Consider the following 18,279-nt stretch of genomic DNA (forward strand, 5'->3'; position numbering starts at 1 on the left):
ACAAGATACATAGACAAAGGACTATTTTCTAGGCCATTCTATGGTGTATAATGAAAAGCATAGTTATCAGTGTTGGAAAAGCAAGACATCTTTTTTTATTTTAAATTTTTCCTCTTTGAAAGAAATTACTTGTTTTACTAGAGCACTCCTGTAAGTATTCCCTAAGGAGAGAAACTAAGGTTAGAAAAAAAAAAAAAAAAAGGCAAGTTCGTTATTAGAACATATAGGCACATTACAATTTTTGTGAATGATCCATTTATCTACCCATAACTTGCAAGTGATGTTAGTTCAGTCAATACCAAAAATAACTATTGAACTCTTCTCCACACTTTTGAACTTATACATAAAATATTTATATATTTATATACACACATATATTTAGATATATGTATATACTTCTGTATGTGTATATATATATGTATAACGAAAATCAAATTGCACCTTATTACCTAATGACTGGCTTATACTTTTACGATGTCAAAGACATTTTTAATTTTAAGATGGGTATAAGCTTTATGGGAGGAAAATGTATAATTATGAAATAATTCTTTCCTCCCATTTAGTCACACGTGGAATATTATCTATGTTTTATACTAAACATGAGAGTTTGAAATTGAGCAGAGAGGGAGTTATGTATAAAACCTAGGACCTTAATCCCGAAAGAAACCTAGGCCCAATAGCTACTTTCTAGCTCTGTGACTTTGAGTAAATTACAAATAATTTGTCCCTAAAAAGGAGGTAACTCCTGATTCTGCTTCCACAAACTAAAGTGGGGATAATCATATTTACATTATAATAGTTCTGATGAATCAAATGTCATGGCTTATGTAAAGTGTATGGTAAGTAGTAATTGTAACATAGTTGTTTTAGTTCTCTCTCCCTTTTTTTTTTAAAGATATTATTTATTCATGAGAGACACAGAGAGAGGCAGAGACATAGAGGGAGAAGCAGGCTCCCTGACGGAAGCCCAGGTAGGACTCGATCTCCGGACCCCGGGATCATGCCCTGAGCCAAAGGCAAACGCTCAACCACTGAGCCACCCGGGTGCCCTTGTTTTAGTTATCTGTCAGTGTGTGCCCAACCTCTCAAGAATCCAGGTCTGTAAAATGACCTTTTTTATTATGCTGATGATTCTGTGGGTCAGGAATTCAGGCAGATGCAGACAGAGCAGAATGTCTCTGCTCCATGATGCCCACGACTTCAGTGGGTGATTTGAACAGCAGAGATGGTTGTGATAACTTGACTGAGACCACATATATGACCCCTCTGTTCTGGCTGTTTGCTCAGTTCTTTGGTGATTGTCTGCATGGCACTGACAGGGGTTGCAATAGCCTACATTATTTTCCCGCTCACACATCTGGTACCTGGGTCTGGAGGGCCAGAAGAGCTCTAAACAAGTTAGGAACCCTTCTCTCTCCCTGAGACCTCTCCATAGGGCTAGATTGGCTTCCTCAGAGCATGCTGATCTCAGGGCATCCAGAATCCGCTCAGCAGCTGGCTCACTCCAGAGTGAACATTCCAGGAGGCCAAGGTACAAGTGGCAGGCTTGAGACCTGGTCTCAGCAGTCTTGCAGCATCATTTCTTTTTTTTTTTTTTTTTTTGCAGCATCATTTCTACAGCCGCCCCTGGCTTAGCTTTGCTTCAGTGAGAGGGGACACCTCTTGATGAAGGAGTGGCATACACACATAGAACTATTTGGGATCGTTTTTAGAGACTAGCTACTGAACCAGTAAAATCATATATAATATTCCTTTCTGCTGTTTTCAGGGAATATATATATATATGTATTTATATATAAATACATATTTATATAATACATAAAATAAATATATTTAAAATATCAAATTAAAATTTTAAATATATATAAAATAAATATAAATGCATATATATTATATGTATAAATACATATAAATATGTATTTATAGTAATATATACATATATGTATATATATAAATATATAAATACATATATATACATATATATGTATTTATAGTATATATAAATATATCTACATAGAATAGCTACCTGCTTATTATTTTAATAGTATAAAATATATAATAAATTCCACATAAATATATAAACCGTATATAACCGTATATAACATATGCTATAACTATGTACATTTTAAAATAGTTATTGTATAACTAATTATTAAATACACTTTGAATAAAAATGTAAATTATTAAATACATAATTTTTAAATAAATAATTAAATTTATTATTGCATTAAGTGCAATATATTTATACTACCTATACGTAAATATAAATACAATATAGATATAAATGTATTATACTAATATAACCTGCTTCAGAAGCTTGAGGAATAATTACAGACTCATCTCTTTTTAATATCGAAATGAGTTCCATAGGTTCCCATCTACCTAACTGGCAGGGCACCATTATATTTTCGTGCCTCTCCTGTCGGATAGTCTATGAATCCCCCCGAGCTTACTCAGTCTGAAGAAATCTGCCTTATATTCAAATGTCCAGGGGAACAACTACTGGGGAAACTGACCTGTCCACTCGCAGGCCCAGTTTTCTGCTATACCTATTGTGACGACCACATATCCATCCCCAGCGGGAATTGGTCCAACGTAATTTGCAGTACCCCTGTCCACTGTAGTGATGCTTTTCCAGACTTAGGTGGTTGATTCCACAACCTCATGATTCCTGCACATTCCTGAACTCTGATGAGAAATCTGACTTTTAAGTGTTGTCTAATGTATGGGACATAATGAGTCATGTAGAATCCCCCATCAGATTTAGATCAGAAGCTCGACAGCACTTGATCCCCATTCCTACAAGGCAATTGAGGACCAGCTGTCTTCTTCTCACTGGGGTTTTGTACACCTGCTCTCTTCACTGGTTTTTATTATGCAGGTATTATGATTGCCAGTGATCTGGTCTCTGATGTTGAGGGTCGATCTCTAAGTCGTATTTGTCCTTTCCTTCATGACAATGATTCTGGAAATATGGTGGGGGTTCTGGGGGCCCTGAGATCCTTTGTGAGTTGTCCATGAGGCAAAAACTGTTTTTGTAATGATACTAAGCATTACTTGACTTTTAAACTTTCATTCTCTCACAAAAGTACTACATAATTTTCTTCTGTGCATTTTGGAGACCTACATGACTCAGTGAACCAATATTTTCCAGATGATTGATGCACGATGTTACAAAATCATGGCTAAGATTTTTCACTCAAAATGTGCTATGAATCAATCAGTATTAATGTAAGAGAGATAAGTTCATTACAATAAGTCATTGATATTGCTTTAGAGCTCCCATTGCAACTCATTTTTAAGAAACTACTACTTATTGATTTTTGATATTTCAAAATATATCTAAATTATATTTATAAACTTCGAAATTCCACTTCTGTTTTCCAACTACCTAGCTGTGAGGGGTTGAGTTTTCTTCATATACTTCAACTAAAATAGCACATTTCAGATGGTATGCAGATCCAAGATGAGAACTTATGTACCTTTCTGTCAGATATTAAAGACATTTGCTAAATATCTTTAGCAAAATGTCACTCATATCAATTTTCTTTATTTTGAAAAATGTTTTAATAAAATATGCAATTTATGTTACAGTTATAACATTTTATTTTAAATTGATTAGTAAGTTAATATTTTTAAATGTCTCTTTTTACAACTAATATGATAAATGTTGAGAGATATAATTTATATAATCAAAAGCTCTTCAAGGGACATTGATAAACTTAAAAGGGTAAATGGATCCTGAGGCTAAATGTTTGAGAACGACTGCCTCTTGACAATGCACATTCAGAACTCAGAACGAATGCAAATAATCAAGAGGATGAAGTCAAAGCTCCATAGAACACTTTATCCCAAGAGTCATTGCTTCTGTGCAAATGAGGGACCAGCCCTGGGAGAGAGATTAGGATGCAGTCACAGGCTCTTTTATAAAAACATCTTTCCTGTCTGAGAATGGCTGCCTAATATTGTTTATATTTGCTGAAGCAAGATGCCACAAGTGAGCTTTTTTTCAGAGGCCAAAAAAAAAAAAAAAAAAAAAAAAATCCTGTTCTAAATAGAGAGAATTTGTAAATGGCAGCTTCTCTCCATGAAGTTTCATCTAACCGCCCCCACTCCCAGCTCCTGCTACTCATCAAACTTGCTAATGGCAAGATAAGTTACCAAGATGAGCTAAACCCAAATCTGACCAGGTCAGCAAAGAATTTTTCTCAGTTAAGAATTGCAAGGTTAGTGTCAAATTAGAGATAGGTAGGCAAATCATAATTTCCCAAATACTTATCGATCAATTGTTAGCTTGTAACTAAACAAGGTGATTTCCATTTTTACAAAAATATCCACCATTCAAAATATATGGATATCACTCATAATATGTAGAACTAGCCACCTAATAAGAAATTAAAGATTTTTGTGTGTTTGTAAATGTTTTGACTATTTGATTGTATGTTGTATGTATTTAACATTTACATTATACATAGATATACATGCTTGTACTTTGAGTACAGGTTATTGCTTTGACTTTAGGTGTAGCATTAAAAATACTTGACAGACAAAAAAAAATCTGTTTCTTTGATATATCACAATGATTAAATAGAGTTCTGTGCAAATAGAAATCTTAAAATTTGTTTTCACAAAGCAAAAATTAGGTAAAGAAAATAGAAGCTGCTGTTCATAGTAATACTTTGCCTTATAACCAGTTAATTTTTGCATCGTCTGTACGACTGAAGGTTAGGTTGGAAATGTAAGTGCCTAAGTTCCCTGTTCAGTTACCTATTTCCAGTTTGTTTATTACTTTACATATCTGTTCATTTAGATAATTATCTGACACCTGCTCATGGCAGATTGTTTTGACAGATTATATTGGCTGAGATCAGTTTGTCACCTGCCATCTGTCCAGTAAAGGTGAGTTCAACAAGCTGGCAGTTTGTGGGCAATCGTAAAAGATCCTTTTTTAACGAGTTAGAATTTTCTTTATCCTTAAGGAGGCATTGACCAGAGGGGAAAAAAAAATTGTTATTGACCGATATTAAGAGATACATTATCTTTATTCTCTATCAGGGTATTCCTTTATCTGAAATGCTGGTTTGAGCATTAGTTAGGTTTAATCAGAAGGAGTATGCTATAGTAAAAGAGAACATGTTGGTTTTAAGTTAGACATGCAATTTGGTTGGTATCTTGAACAGCTTTGAATAATATTATTTCTTTGTACTTTTTCTGGTGGAGTTTTGACACTTTAGCAAACTCTAAATATCTCAAGTTAAAATGTATATTTTTAAAGCACATATACAATACTGTATATATCATTATAAAATTAGAGCAACTATATTATTATTGATTTTCTGAATCCATAAAAAGTAAACAACACTCAATAAGGGAAAGGATAATTAGTTACTCAGTGTGTGACTGTATAATAAATAAAATCATTTCTTAGGAGCAGTGATACTTATTTAAGATAATTTTGAAATAAAATAGGAATTTAAAGAAATCTTGTAGGTCAACTATAAAATACATATAGTAAAAAAAAAATCAGTAGTTTTTCTTTCTTAAAGTGAGCCAATATTTCTATTTTTTAAACAAAGGAGTAATTAATTTTAGAAGAAATAGTAGCAAATGTATCTTCGTTTTCTTCTTTTATGTTTGTAAAATTGTTTAACCAATATCACCTGAACACTTAGCAAGTGTCAGACACTTCCCAATTCCCCCTATTCAGCAAACAGACCTGGTTCTTGTCCTCACTTAATTGTTGCCCTAAAGTAGTCAAACTATGAGCTCCCAGCCAGGCCTCTCACTATTATTATTTGAATATGTACATTTTTATGGCTATAGGAATTGGCCACTAATAATTGTGAAACTTGTGTTGAAAGCAAAATTAGAAGATCTTGAGACATTTAAAAACACCTAGTGACTTGTGAAGTGACCCATGCTTTGGATATATATTTATTGGAGAAGAGAGGACCAGGGGGTTTTGCTACCCTTGTAAATTCTGCTACCCTTGTAAATTCTGCTTACTTATCTGGCATGATAGGAATTTTTCACAGACTGCTCTAAGAAAGTAGTCCAACACTATTTTAGAGTACTCTATTGGACTGTGGGGAGTTCAGGAAAACAAAAAAAAGGAAAGAAGAAAAGAAAGAATGAACAAAACAGGGCAAGTCCTTTAAGACCTTCTGATATAATGGGAACACAGCACCAACATAAATACATGGATATAAACACAAGTGACTACAAGAAATAAATATACACAATCAACTGCTGGACCAAAGGCTCTCTCAAGGGCCTCTTTGTGCTATATGATCTCATGATTTGTTGAACCATAGCTTTCTAGAGGAATATACAAAAATCTTAGAGTTCCAAGGGGCATGAAGTTTGAATACCTGGGAGTCTTCAGAGCTTCTGTGGAAAAGGTTTTATCAAAGAATTGAGCCTCTGGTAGTATATATCACACACACAGCATCACACTCACCAGAAACACAGTCAAGTTGCCATCATGTAGACATTAGTAAAAGAATGAAAAATGCAACCAACTGGACCATTGTCTACATGGCTTGGAAGAATTGTTCAACTAATGTTTTTGATTGATGTGACCAGTTGCTTTGGCACCATGTCAAGACTGAATCATGCACAAGTGCCCTGCATGAGTCATTGCAGATTCCAAAGATGCTCAGATTCCAATGTGGCTACAATTTGAAATGTACGATTAGATACATTTTATACAAATCTGTTGACTTTTAAAAAATCTAATGGCAAGAACTTTGTTTCTTTGATTTAAAAAATCATTTCCCTTTATAACTTAAGCTACATCCTCATTCCTTATTTATGGCTGTGTGAAGTATTCTATTTTATGAAAAAAGAAGATGGCATAAAATTTTGTACTGTATGCATTACACGAAATGGTTTTATCTGGACAAATTGTAATTTTTTAAAATTTATTTATGATAGTCACACAGAGAGAGAGAGAGGCAGAGACACAGGCAGAGGGAGAAGCAGGCTCCATGCACCGGAAGCCCGACGTGGGATTCGGTCCCGGGTCTCCAGGATCACGCCCTGGGCCAAAGGCAGGCGCCAAACCGCTGTGCCACCCAGGGATCCCTGTAATTTTTTTTTTTTAATAAACAATCTGGCATAAAATAAGTTGGATAATGACAAATTCTTTTTGAAATATAGCACTTGGGGACATTGACATGGACTAAGGATAGGAGTAGCTGTGCCATATGGAACAAGAAGATATAAAGGAAAACACACAACAGAGGTGACTTCAGTTTACTTTAAGTGGCACACATTTTAGAAAAGAAAGGGACTCTAAATCTTCCAAGCTAAAAGGAACAAACGGGAAGAAATAACTGGATACAACAAATGGGAATCATGCTTGTTCCTGAATCAGGCGAGTTAAAATAAAAGGATTCAAGTTCAAGAAAAGATAATTTTCAGAGGAAGGCAGCCTCAGTTGGTCATGTCTACCTTGTCCTAAGGTGAGGACAGAATTACTAATGGCAGGCAGATTTTTAGAAAAATAGCATTGGATATGGTACATACTAAGCATAGTTTTTAATTGGCAGAGGGCATTTTCTTCCAAATCTCAAGGAATTTCATAAAAATTTGTTCAAATATATGTGATTATCTATTGATAAGCATTACACATCTAACAATAAAACTTGCAATATACTAGACTATCTATGGAAATGAAATCAGGAACTCTGACTCGATGACCACTGAGGAACCCAAGTAGATTACTTAATGCAAACCTCTTCTTGTTGATTTGGGGACAGAGACTCAAGTATATCAAGTACCTTCAAATTCACACAGTGCTGGCAGTGTAAGGAAAGACTTTAGAGTCCTGGCCAAGAGCTCTTTCCATTCAGTACATGTAAATAACAAAAAAAAATTAAAAATAAAAAAAATTAAAAATAAAAAAAATTAAAAAAAAAAGAAATCAAAGGCGACTTTAACTACTGATTTTAACATATTAGCATTGTAGAAAGCTTTTGCTATGTGGTCTTTATATGAGGAACCATTAACTTTTGTCATTTTTTGATATTAAGTTTTAAGCACTAATAAAATTTCTCGGTTTCTTGAAGCTGATTAACTTGAAAGTTTATAGCAGGCATGATTTAAAATAGGGATTTTAAAAGAGAGATCTTTTAAAATGAGGCATAGAGTCTGTGTATTTAGATTTTACAACAGGTTCCTAGTTCTAACAATGGGTACTTCACAGTGAATTATCTAGTTCTCCCTTATTTCGATTGATCCAGAAAACCTGTCTTTTGTTTATTGTTTTCGTTTCTTATTCATATTACTATTTCTCTACTGCCTCCCCCTCTTCTCCATATATATGTTCATGAAACAAATTGGCTAAATTCCAAGGATGGTGTGGTGATGGATATATAGCGAGAGGATATATGGCCAATCAAGCCCTTTAATTTACTTCTAAAAATATCAGGGGCATAGTTTATTTCTTTAGTTGAAAGGCTAATGCTTGATAAAGAGGGTTGGAAATGCAAGCGTGATTTTAAAATAATATTATATAAACATCTTGTGGCTTTAAAAACTAATAACATATGTATGATGAGTTATGTTTAGTAGGAAACTTGTAATTAGCACAGGGTCATGTGCATAAGTAGGCAAATGATATCTAAAGTTTCATGTTGCAATATAAATATGTAATGGTGAAAATAGGGGCTGATTTTGTTTATATTTAAAGTTTTAAAAATCTGATTTCATGGTATTTCATGGTCCCATCATCATCATCATCTTTGCTTTATTCCATATATTTTTATTCTTAATTATTATTTTTTATTTATTCATGAGAGACATGGAGAGAGAGAGGCAGAGACACAAGCAGAGGGAGAAGCAGGCTCCATGCAGGGAGCCTGACGCGGGACTCGATTCCTGGTCTCCAAGATCATGCCCTGGGCTGAAGGCAGGCGCTAAACTGCTGAGCCACCTGGGCTGCCCTATTCCATATATTCTTGATGACATCAAGAGATGCGCTCATTCAGAAACATTTATGACACACACACCTTATGTGTTCAGGTATTAAACTGACTTATAAGGACATGCAATGGAAACATAAGTATATTTTATTTAAGACCAGAGTAAAACGGACAGAATGTGTTGTTCGTATGGGGGACAGATATTCATCCTTCCAAAGAATAAAGACTTGACCTCTTGGCTCACATCCTCACTGACTCCTCCTCCCACAGACTGAATGTTTGTGTCTTCTCAGAATTCACCTGCAGAAACCTAATTCCCAATGGGATGATATTTGGAGGTGGGACCTTAAGGAGATGATTAGGTCATGAGGGTGGAACCCTCATAAATGAGGTTAGTGCCTTAATAAAGATTTCCAAGAGTTCTCTTGCCCCTTCTGCCATATGAGGATATAGGGAAAGGCCAGCTGCCTGTGAATCAGGCTCTCCCCAGATATAAAATCTACTAGTGCTTTGACATTGGCCTTTCCAACCTTCAGAACTATGAGAAATAAACGTTTGTCGTTAAAGCCATCCAGTCTGGTGTTTTGTTATAATATTCTGAATGGATTGAGACCTCTCTTTAAATGATGAAGGCATGGGGATCCCTGGGTAGCGCAGCGGTTTGGCGCCTGCCTTTGGCCCAGGGCGCGATCCTAGAGACCCGGGATCGAATCCCACATCAGGCTCCCGGTGCATGGAGCCTGCTTCTCCCTCTGCCTGTGTCTCTGCCTCTCTCTCTCTCTCTCTCTCTCTCTCTCTGTGACTATCATAAATAAATAAAAATTTAAAAAATAAATAAATAAATAAATGATGAAGGCTGATTTATCTAAATAGTGAATTGAAAATTGAAAAGAAGCTACAAATATACCTTAGATTTAACTGTCTCCCTATTTACTTTGGAATTCAAAACATTTTCAGGGGAAAGTACCTACTGTGAGAAGGAGTGTATATGTATGTGTGTGTGGGGGGGTCACACTTGTGAATGTGATAGGTTGAATTTAATACACAGCTGAAATAATAATCTCACCAAAAAAAAAAAAATAATAATAATCTCACCAGAGCAGTCCTCCGAAATCATCCTTAACTAGTACTATAAATTACAATTGCATCTCTATTTGACTTAACCTCAAAAATCATAAAAATAATAGAAAACAAGTAGGCAAGTTGTTAATATAAAGAGTCATAAATGGGGATCCCTGGGTGGCGCAGCGGTTTAGCGCCTGCCTTTGGCCCAGGGCGTGATCCTGGAGACCCGGGATCGAATCCCACGTCAGGCTCCCGGTGCATGGAGCCTGCTTCTCCCTCTGCCTATGTCTCTGCCTCTCTCTCTCTCTCTCTCTCTCTCTGTGACTATCATAAATAAATAAAAATTAAAAAAAAACCTTCCTCTTTAAAATAAATAAATAAATAAATAAATAGTCATAAATGAAAGATTATGGTGATAGAAAAAGATAGCTTACCCTAAATGGAGGTGTTCATAAGCAACCTCATGGAGAGAGCAGCATCTGTGTCAAACTTGGACAAGTAGGTGGAATTTAGACATAATGGAGATTGGTGAAGGATAAGGATAGAAACAGAATACGTAGGAAATTAGAGAACAAGCAAAGAAATTTGACAAGACTGGGGTGTATGTCAATCTCTTAGGAAATGTGTCTTTCTTTCCCCATGTTCAGGTAAAAAAAAAGGGGGGGAAGGGAATCATACTTGAATTTTTTTCTCATATAATCCATATCCAACCTGTCAGTAAATATGTCTATTCTAACTTCACAGTATATGCAGACTCCAACTCTTTCTCAGTCTCTCTACTGGCTTACAACCCCAAAGGCTTCCCTTCTTACTCAGAGAAAATGATAAATTTGTAATGACCGGCAAGGCTCTGCATGATTTGGATTCCATTATTGCTCCAGTTCCTCTTTTGTGACTCTCCTCTTCTCTTGGAATTAGCCTCTTTATTTATGTCAACGAGGCAGTGGCCCCAGGACTGTTACTTTGCAGCTCTCTCTGTATAGGACACACCTCCCACAAGATTCTCAATGGCTTGCCCTCTTATCTAGTTGAGGACTCCAAATCTCACTTTATCAGTAAGGTCATCCCTGGCCACCCTAATTAAATCTGCTCTGTCCCCCATATTAACTCTATTCTCCCATCAGTCTCCTTGCCTGCCTTACTTTACTCGAGCGAACCTACCACTAAGCATTTCAAACAGGCACTCCTAGACCCTGCTGGCAACTAGAGACCCTCAAAATTCGGTCTCTTACAACAACATGCTGCAAGTCATATGGCTCACTTGTGGCTGCACTGTTTGCAATCTTCTCCCTGGGACCCAAGATCATAGAGAACATCTATATGGAACGCTGCTTGTTGTTTTGGCAGAAGAAAACGAAAAAACTGGTGAACCATAGCTGACTCTTAAAGCTTTCTCCTGGAAGTGATGCGTCTCTTTTTCAAATGCATTTCATAGTGTTCAATGCAAGAAATACAGTTGAAGCTGGTATCAGTGAGGGGATGAAATATAATTCTCATGCACCACAGGAAGGGGCATGGCAGTGGAATATTTGGCAGTTAGTTATATAATCCACCTCATTATGTAACAGAATCTATGCTATTGCTTGGTTTATTGCCTGCTTCCCTTCATATCTTCAATAATATTCCCTAGAAATGTACTCCGAAACAGAGATTGTGTTCAGAAAGCAAACATTCTTTGGAAAGACACCTATACAGAAGTGAGGAAGGAAGGACTGAGCAGAGGGAAATACTGTATTTTAGTGTGGTTGCAACTGTAGCCTCAGTCCACTCCACGAGGAATTCTGAAGCTTGGCAGGCCCTTTGGAATTGTCTCTAATTGAGGCGAGGGGGCCTGGCCTTTGCATTTCTGTTGCCCACTGGCTGCAAGCATCTTCCTAAAAGCAAGTGGGACCTTGCTCAAGAGAGCTCCCTGCCATCGAGCACAATTGCCAGCCGGGGCACAAGTAGGAAGAGTCAGTTTTCTAAGCTGGCAGTCGGAGTGTGTCTGCGAGGACCAGGCTATCTTGGCAGAGCACCACAGCACCAACTGTCTCCACCGGAGTAAGATGCCCATGAAGGTTTCTGATGCGGGAGCCACCATGCCTTAATTGGCTCTTTGCATGACATACGTTCAGTAACCGTTGAATGAATAAATTAATAGTTTGTATAAAATTTTAGATTAGAAAGGCAGAAGCAGATTAAGCATTAAGGGTCTTCATGGCCTAAATAAGGCTTAAACTTGCAGGGAAGTTAAATATATACCAGTAGGCTTCTGGAATACTGACCAAACGGCAGCGAGTACAGTGCTTTGAATATGGGAAAAGATAGACTAGGAATAGCCCACAAGAAGCTAGTGCCATATTTCAGGTAGACGTAATGTGAGGCTGAAACAGGCTAATGTCATGGGATTGGAGGTGGGCAGGGGTGGGGCACGAGAGCAACAAAATATCTCATGAATAAAAATTTGGCCACATGGCCAAAGGGCAGGAAGGAGGGCCGAAAAAAATCAAAGGTCACTTGGAGAGATTATGATCTTAGTAATGAAATAGACAAAGCAACAACCAACAGCAAAAAGAGCAAAAAAGAAGAAATGAGAAGTACTCTGAGAAGAAAACTGAAGAGCATTCTCTAGTTAGCTTCTGGGAAATTATTCGAAGACTTAGGGACAGAATCATCTCAATAGTTCATAGTGGATCCAGAAAAAAGGCCTGTCACTTATGTATTAGATCATCTTCTATTTTTCTCGTTAACAGTATAAGGCCTGGTGCACCTGGTGGCTCAGTGTTTGAGCCTCTGCCTTTGGCTCAGGTCTTGATCCCAGGGTTCTGGGATCGAGTCCCGCTTCGGGGTCCCCGTAGGGAGCCTGCTTCTCCCTCTGCCTGTGTCTCTGCCTCTCTCTCTGTGTCTTTCATGAATAAACAAATAAAATACTTAAAAAAGGAAGAGACAGTATAAGACCATGCAATTTGTTTACAGAAAGCTAACTGACCTAATTATATCTGTCTTTGGTGTCAGCTATGGTACAAAATTTGTTTGCAATAAAAATACATGAAACATCTCAACTACTTAGAAATTCTTGAGAGTTTAAACACTAAGCCACACCTGTAAGACGTCCATTGAGACAATTTGCATGGATGGGAGGTGTCGGAAGGGAGGATTCTGATCAGGGCTTCCAGATGTATGAGCCAATTCCGACCGTTATTTATGAACTCAAAGAAAGGTTACATGGTAAGTGCAATGTCTGCTTTGCTGTCGTGTCATTTCCATCAACTTGGATGACTGAGAACAGCCTTATGTTACGGACAGGTGCTCTTCACAGTGAATTAATGATGTCTACATAATAAACAAGCTATAACAAATGATAACCTCATGAATGTTCAGACTAGTAAGCAGGGTCTCTCCATTGGCCTAAAGATGCTAATGGGAAATGTTGTGGAAAGGCATATAAGATACACTATATTGTTTGATACATAGGAAATTCTTGACGGATGGAAAAAAAAATCACGTTAGTCACTTTTAGTCCATAATAATTTAGAAGATATTCTGACTAAATATTCCTATTATTCTATATTACCTACATGGCTCACCAAATTCCCAGGACTAGAATACAATAAAAATATGTTTAACATCATAATTAAGAGTTTGATTAATTAATTCTATAATTTAAAATAAAAATTACATGTTCATGACTTTGAGTTTTAAGTAAAATCATCTCATCCTCAATCCTCAGGTAGTATGTCTCAGGAGACCTGTTGAATTATAAAGTACCAAAAATGTTAGGGCCTGATCCCATGAAAGCACATATCTCTGGTACTTAGCACTGGACCTGGTACAATAGATGCTTGAAAAATGAATGAATTAACGAATAGATGAATGCATGCGGAGAGGGATAGGAGCAAATTTGCAGATGGGCAGGGTTTCAGTTATACATGTGCTGTGTTTTTGTACGTAAAATATCAGTTTCCAAATATGTGTTGCAGCATGAAATGGTATTTGTTTACTTGTTACCTATATGAGTGCCATATTTTTTTCTATATTGATTTTTAGGGAAAAACAAATGATTTTGAATTCTTCTAGCCTATGGCTAGACCAGAATAAGATGCATTTCAAAAACACCCACACACCCTTAAAGTGATGGTTGAAGAATCTCTAAAGGCTTTAAAAAAAAGAGTCTTCTTTTTAAAAGTATTTTGCTCACCTTTCTTTAAAAAAATGGGAGCCGTTGGGAAACTTGGGGTTTATTGAATCAAGCAAAGCCTCAATCCCACAGTAACCTGTTCAAGGGTGATATTGATCAATAGAGTCAAAGTCGTAAGAGTCTAACTAAAATAAGCAGTGACTTTCTCGTCCTCAGTGGGTTCTTCATGAGCTTCCTGTAGGTAAGAACACAAATATGATTTTCCTTTAGAGATTTTTTTGTTTATTCTTATTAAACATGCCTCAGGAGTTTTCTAACATGGATAAAGTCCATAGTGCATTCGATTGTGTTGGTTGTTTTTCCTAAGACTTGTTGAAGGCTTGGCAGGTTCAGAAAACCTATTGGTTAGGAATTTTTTTTTTAAAATTAGCTAAATTCTGCGATAGGAAAATATCAGACATATTTTTATGTGCATTTCTCTTTATTAAGACTTTAACAGAGGGCAGCCTGGGCGGCTCAGAGGTTTAGCGCCTGCCTTTGGCCCAGGGCGTGATCCTGGGGGCCTGGGATCAAGTCCTGCATCAGGCTCCTTGCATAGGGGCCTACTTCTCCCTCCCTGTGTCTCTGCCTCTTTCATGAATAAATAAATAAAATATTTAAAAAAAGAATTTAACAGATATCTTTAAAATGTAATTTTGTTTTATAAGTAAAATTTTGATATGAGTATTCATGATCACATGACTTGTCTGAAGGAAAAATCATTTGACCTCGCAATTAAATATAACCGCCCGTGATTTTAACTTCAAGTATCATTTGTAAATCTGGTAATGTAAATTCTCTAATCATTTTGAATTTAATCTCTTTTGGGACCATCTGCTTGTCTTGCTTTCTTTAGTCCTCAGTATATTTTCTTTCTTCTTTCACCCTTTCTCACATCCTCAATATCCTTGTGTTCTGTTTTATATTTTCAAATGTTTTTATTCTCATCTTTCTCCATGCAGGATATGGGATCTTTTGGAGGCAAAGAGACACATGCGTCAGAAGAGATATGTTCAGGCATCATCAGACCATGGATAACTTAAATCCTTGCCACAGGTGTCTGTATTCCAGAGTCAACATGCGTATGAAAATGAGAAAACACAGAACAGTACAGAACAGAACAATCTGGCTTCACATAATTAAAAAAAAAAAAAAAAAAGAAAAAAGAAAAAAAAAGGGGGGTGGGCAGCTAACAAACTGCAGGATCCAGCCAGGGGTTTGCAAGGTGCTAACCCCTCAGAGTTCCTTGACCTCTCAACCAATCTTAATGCTTGATCAAACAAGGACGTCCAAATTAGATAAGCCCCAAAGTCTTCTTTGTGATACATGTTTAATGTCTCCTTCTCCCACTTCAATTATACCATCTTCATTATGCTTCCTTCCTCACTATCACAGTTGTTAAAATGAAAAGCCTCTTTCTGAGTGCCACAGCTCCATTATGCAGGCCTATACCTGTGCTGGCAGCATGCTCTTCTTCTCACCTCATATTGCCTTTTGCTTGGGGAGGAGATCCCTGCCGTGCATCTCAAACTGAAAACTGAAAGAAAATTAAGTTGCTGTTTGGAGTTTGAGCGAATTATGGAAAACTGGCCCTTTTTTGTCTACCAGGCATGTTAGTATAAGCTATTACCCACCTTCTACCCCATTCCCTACAGTGGTAGCTGTCAGGATGGAAATCTCATCTAAACTTTTTGTCAGTTTGTACCTAAAGCAAGGAAACACAAACTTGGCATTTTCTTCAGACTGCGGCTATCTGTTGAACATAATAGGCCACAAAATGGTTGGTCTGGCTATTTGGGCCATTCTACTGGCTGACTTGAGGCATCGGACTGTAAAGAGTGGTAACCCAGTAATAATTCGTTTCTGGTTCAGATAAACACAAAGCTGAATCAACTATTTGGTAGCAAAATGTAAGCAAAAACTAAATATGAACCGCCTTCAACTAATTTGAGTTCACTGTAGAAAAGCACGGTATTTGATAATTTCACATTTGGGGTAAATATTTTATTTTTTCTAGTTGCTAATGTACTTACAGTTTTGCATGAGACTATCTAATTGTGCACAAGTACAGGCTCAGCTGAAACTTTAGGCCTTCAGCATTAAGGAACTAATCAATTGGAAGCTGAGATGCCCTTAATTGAACTGGCAATGATAAACTAAGCAAGCAAGAATATGGGTGGGTGATCGCTGGTCTTTGGAAAGATTATTTTGGTGGTGTCCACTACCAGGGACATTGGAGAATCACAGAAACAATCTGATGACTGACATGTTTGGCTAAAGTAATCTTTAGGTGGTATCACTTACATGGTGAAGTAGATAGCAGATTGCAATCTATGTGTCATGTTTTGAGAATCTCCAACCAAGGAAAATCCCTCCAGAAATATTTCCAAAATGCTCATGCCTGGGGCCAAGGCAATGATAGCCTCTGTCAAGATGAAAATATTATTGGGGAGGGGCAATACATAAAACCATTTTTCACCATGAACATCTAATCTGACCTGTGCTGGAAGTTGTGCCTCACACACATGAGTTCAGGACAATGAATATCAGTATCCTCGATGAGAAATTGGTAGTCTGAAAAGTTAGGCAACTGATGCTGAGTTTTCTAGCCATAGCTACAGAATATTATACAAGTATTGTTCAGTATATTAACAAGGTTCCTTTGAGGGAATGGAAATCCAAGGCATTGGATTGAGCAGAGATAATGAATAAAATTAAAAAAAAATAATTTTATCTACTAAATCAATTATCTAATTTTTAAATTTCATAACATCACATATCCAAACAGTTAAAGTCTTTAAATCACATGTTCAATTCAGGATAGGATAGAAGAGCTAAATTTGCATTTATGTATTTTTTAGATTATGATACAGGAAATATTTATTTTTATTTTTAGTTTTTGGAAATATTTTAAATATAACTTAAAAACCAGTTTTAATTGTATTTACAATATATGAAGACATTTTAAATCACTCAACAAATAATTGCATGCCACACACAATTAAATTAATTTTGAGTTAATCATATAACAAGATGCATGATTGCTGAAAACTGTATTAAAATGACATATTGTGTCTTGTTTGGTGTTAGGACTGAGAAACAGAGTAAAATACAGACCAGAATTTCACTCTGTGTTATAGCATCACTTAAAACAAAAAAAGCTCCCATGATCTTATGTTTAGAATTCTTATCTATTTATTCTTGAAAATTACCTATTTTAAACATTTTAAATTTATTAATAAAAAAATAAGAATATATCCACAGTGGATATTGAGAGTCTTTATTTCTAATAAGCAAAAGTCCAAAGTGGATATGATAATTATTTTCTTTTTAATATTTTTAAACATCAAGATTAAAATGTAATTTGAATAATTTTACAGATCATAAGTATGCAGTTTGATGAGTTAATAAAATCAGTTAATGCACCTAGCACTACAATTCAATGGGTTAGTGGATAAATGCATATGCCCATGTAGCCCCCACCCCAATCAAGAGGAAGAACATTTCCAACATCCCAGAGTGTTTCCTCATGTGCCTTCTAGTTCATTCTCAAATTGCTAAGCAACAACGATTCTTATTTCTAGCACCATAAATTAGCTATGCTTACTCTTGAACTTCATATGAATGGAGTCATATAGAATGTAATCTTTTCTTTGTCTCTTTTCATTTGACATAATATCTTTGAAATCCAACCATGTTATTCATCTTGGGCATCAATAATTCTTTACTGCTGGATAGTGTCTAATTATATCAATTGACCCCAATTTGTTTATCTATTCCCTTGTAGACATTTTTGTTGTTTCCAGTTTAGAGCTATGATGAGTAAAGCTACTATAAAACATTCTTGTACAAATCTATTTGAGGATATACATTTTCATTTCTTTTAGTAAATACCTAGGAGCGGAATTGCTGGTTCATTGAACAGATGCACACATACCTATGAGAAATGTAATACTTTTCCTTTGTGGAAAAAGTGTTTTTTTTCCTATGTGGTTGTATTGTTTTATTACCCTCCTATCAATAATATATGAAAACTTTATTGTTCCACATCCTTGCCAACCTTTGTTGTTGTCAGTGTTTTATATCTGACCCATTCTAACTGATGTGAAATGGTATCTCATTCTAGCTTTA

General features: G+C 36.2%; 2 long non-coding RNA genes across 5 annotated transcripts in view; both read left to right on the forward strand.

Annotated features, from left to right (window-relative positions):
* Positions 1-17,307, forward strand: part of LOC140611965 (uncharacterized) — a 41,951-nt gene extending 24,644 nt beyond the window's left edge. The window contains exons 1-3 of one of the 4 annotated variants that reach the window (XR_012013306.1): positions 876-971; positions 4,811-4,899; positions 15,111-17,307. This is a non-coding gene — a long non-coding RNA (uncharacterized lncRNA). Of the gene's footprint in view, positions 1-875; positions 972-4,810; positions 4,900-8,804; positions 9,458-15,110 lie in introns of those variants that run through there. The other 3 variants (XR_012013303.1, XR_012013305.1, XR_012013304.1) reach the window with 3 other exon arrangements.
* Positions 4,908-7,103, forward strand: LOC140611966 (uncharacterized). The gene is made up of 2 exons (XR_012013307.1): positions 4,908-6,688; positions 6,937-7,103. It is a non-coding gene; the product is annotated as an uncharacterized lncRNA (long non-coding RNA).
* Positions 17,308-18,279: the final 972 nt, after the last annotated feature.

The sequence above is a fragment of the Canis lupus genome, chromosome 20 (genome assembly GCF_048164855.1).
Source record: "Canis lupus baileyi chromosome 20, mCanLup2.hap1, whole genome shotgun sequence".
NCBI classification, from domain to species: Eukaryota; Metazoa; Chordata; class Mammalia; order Carnivora; family Canidae; genus Canis; species Canis lupus.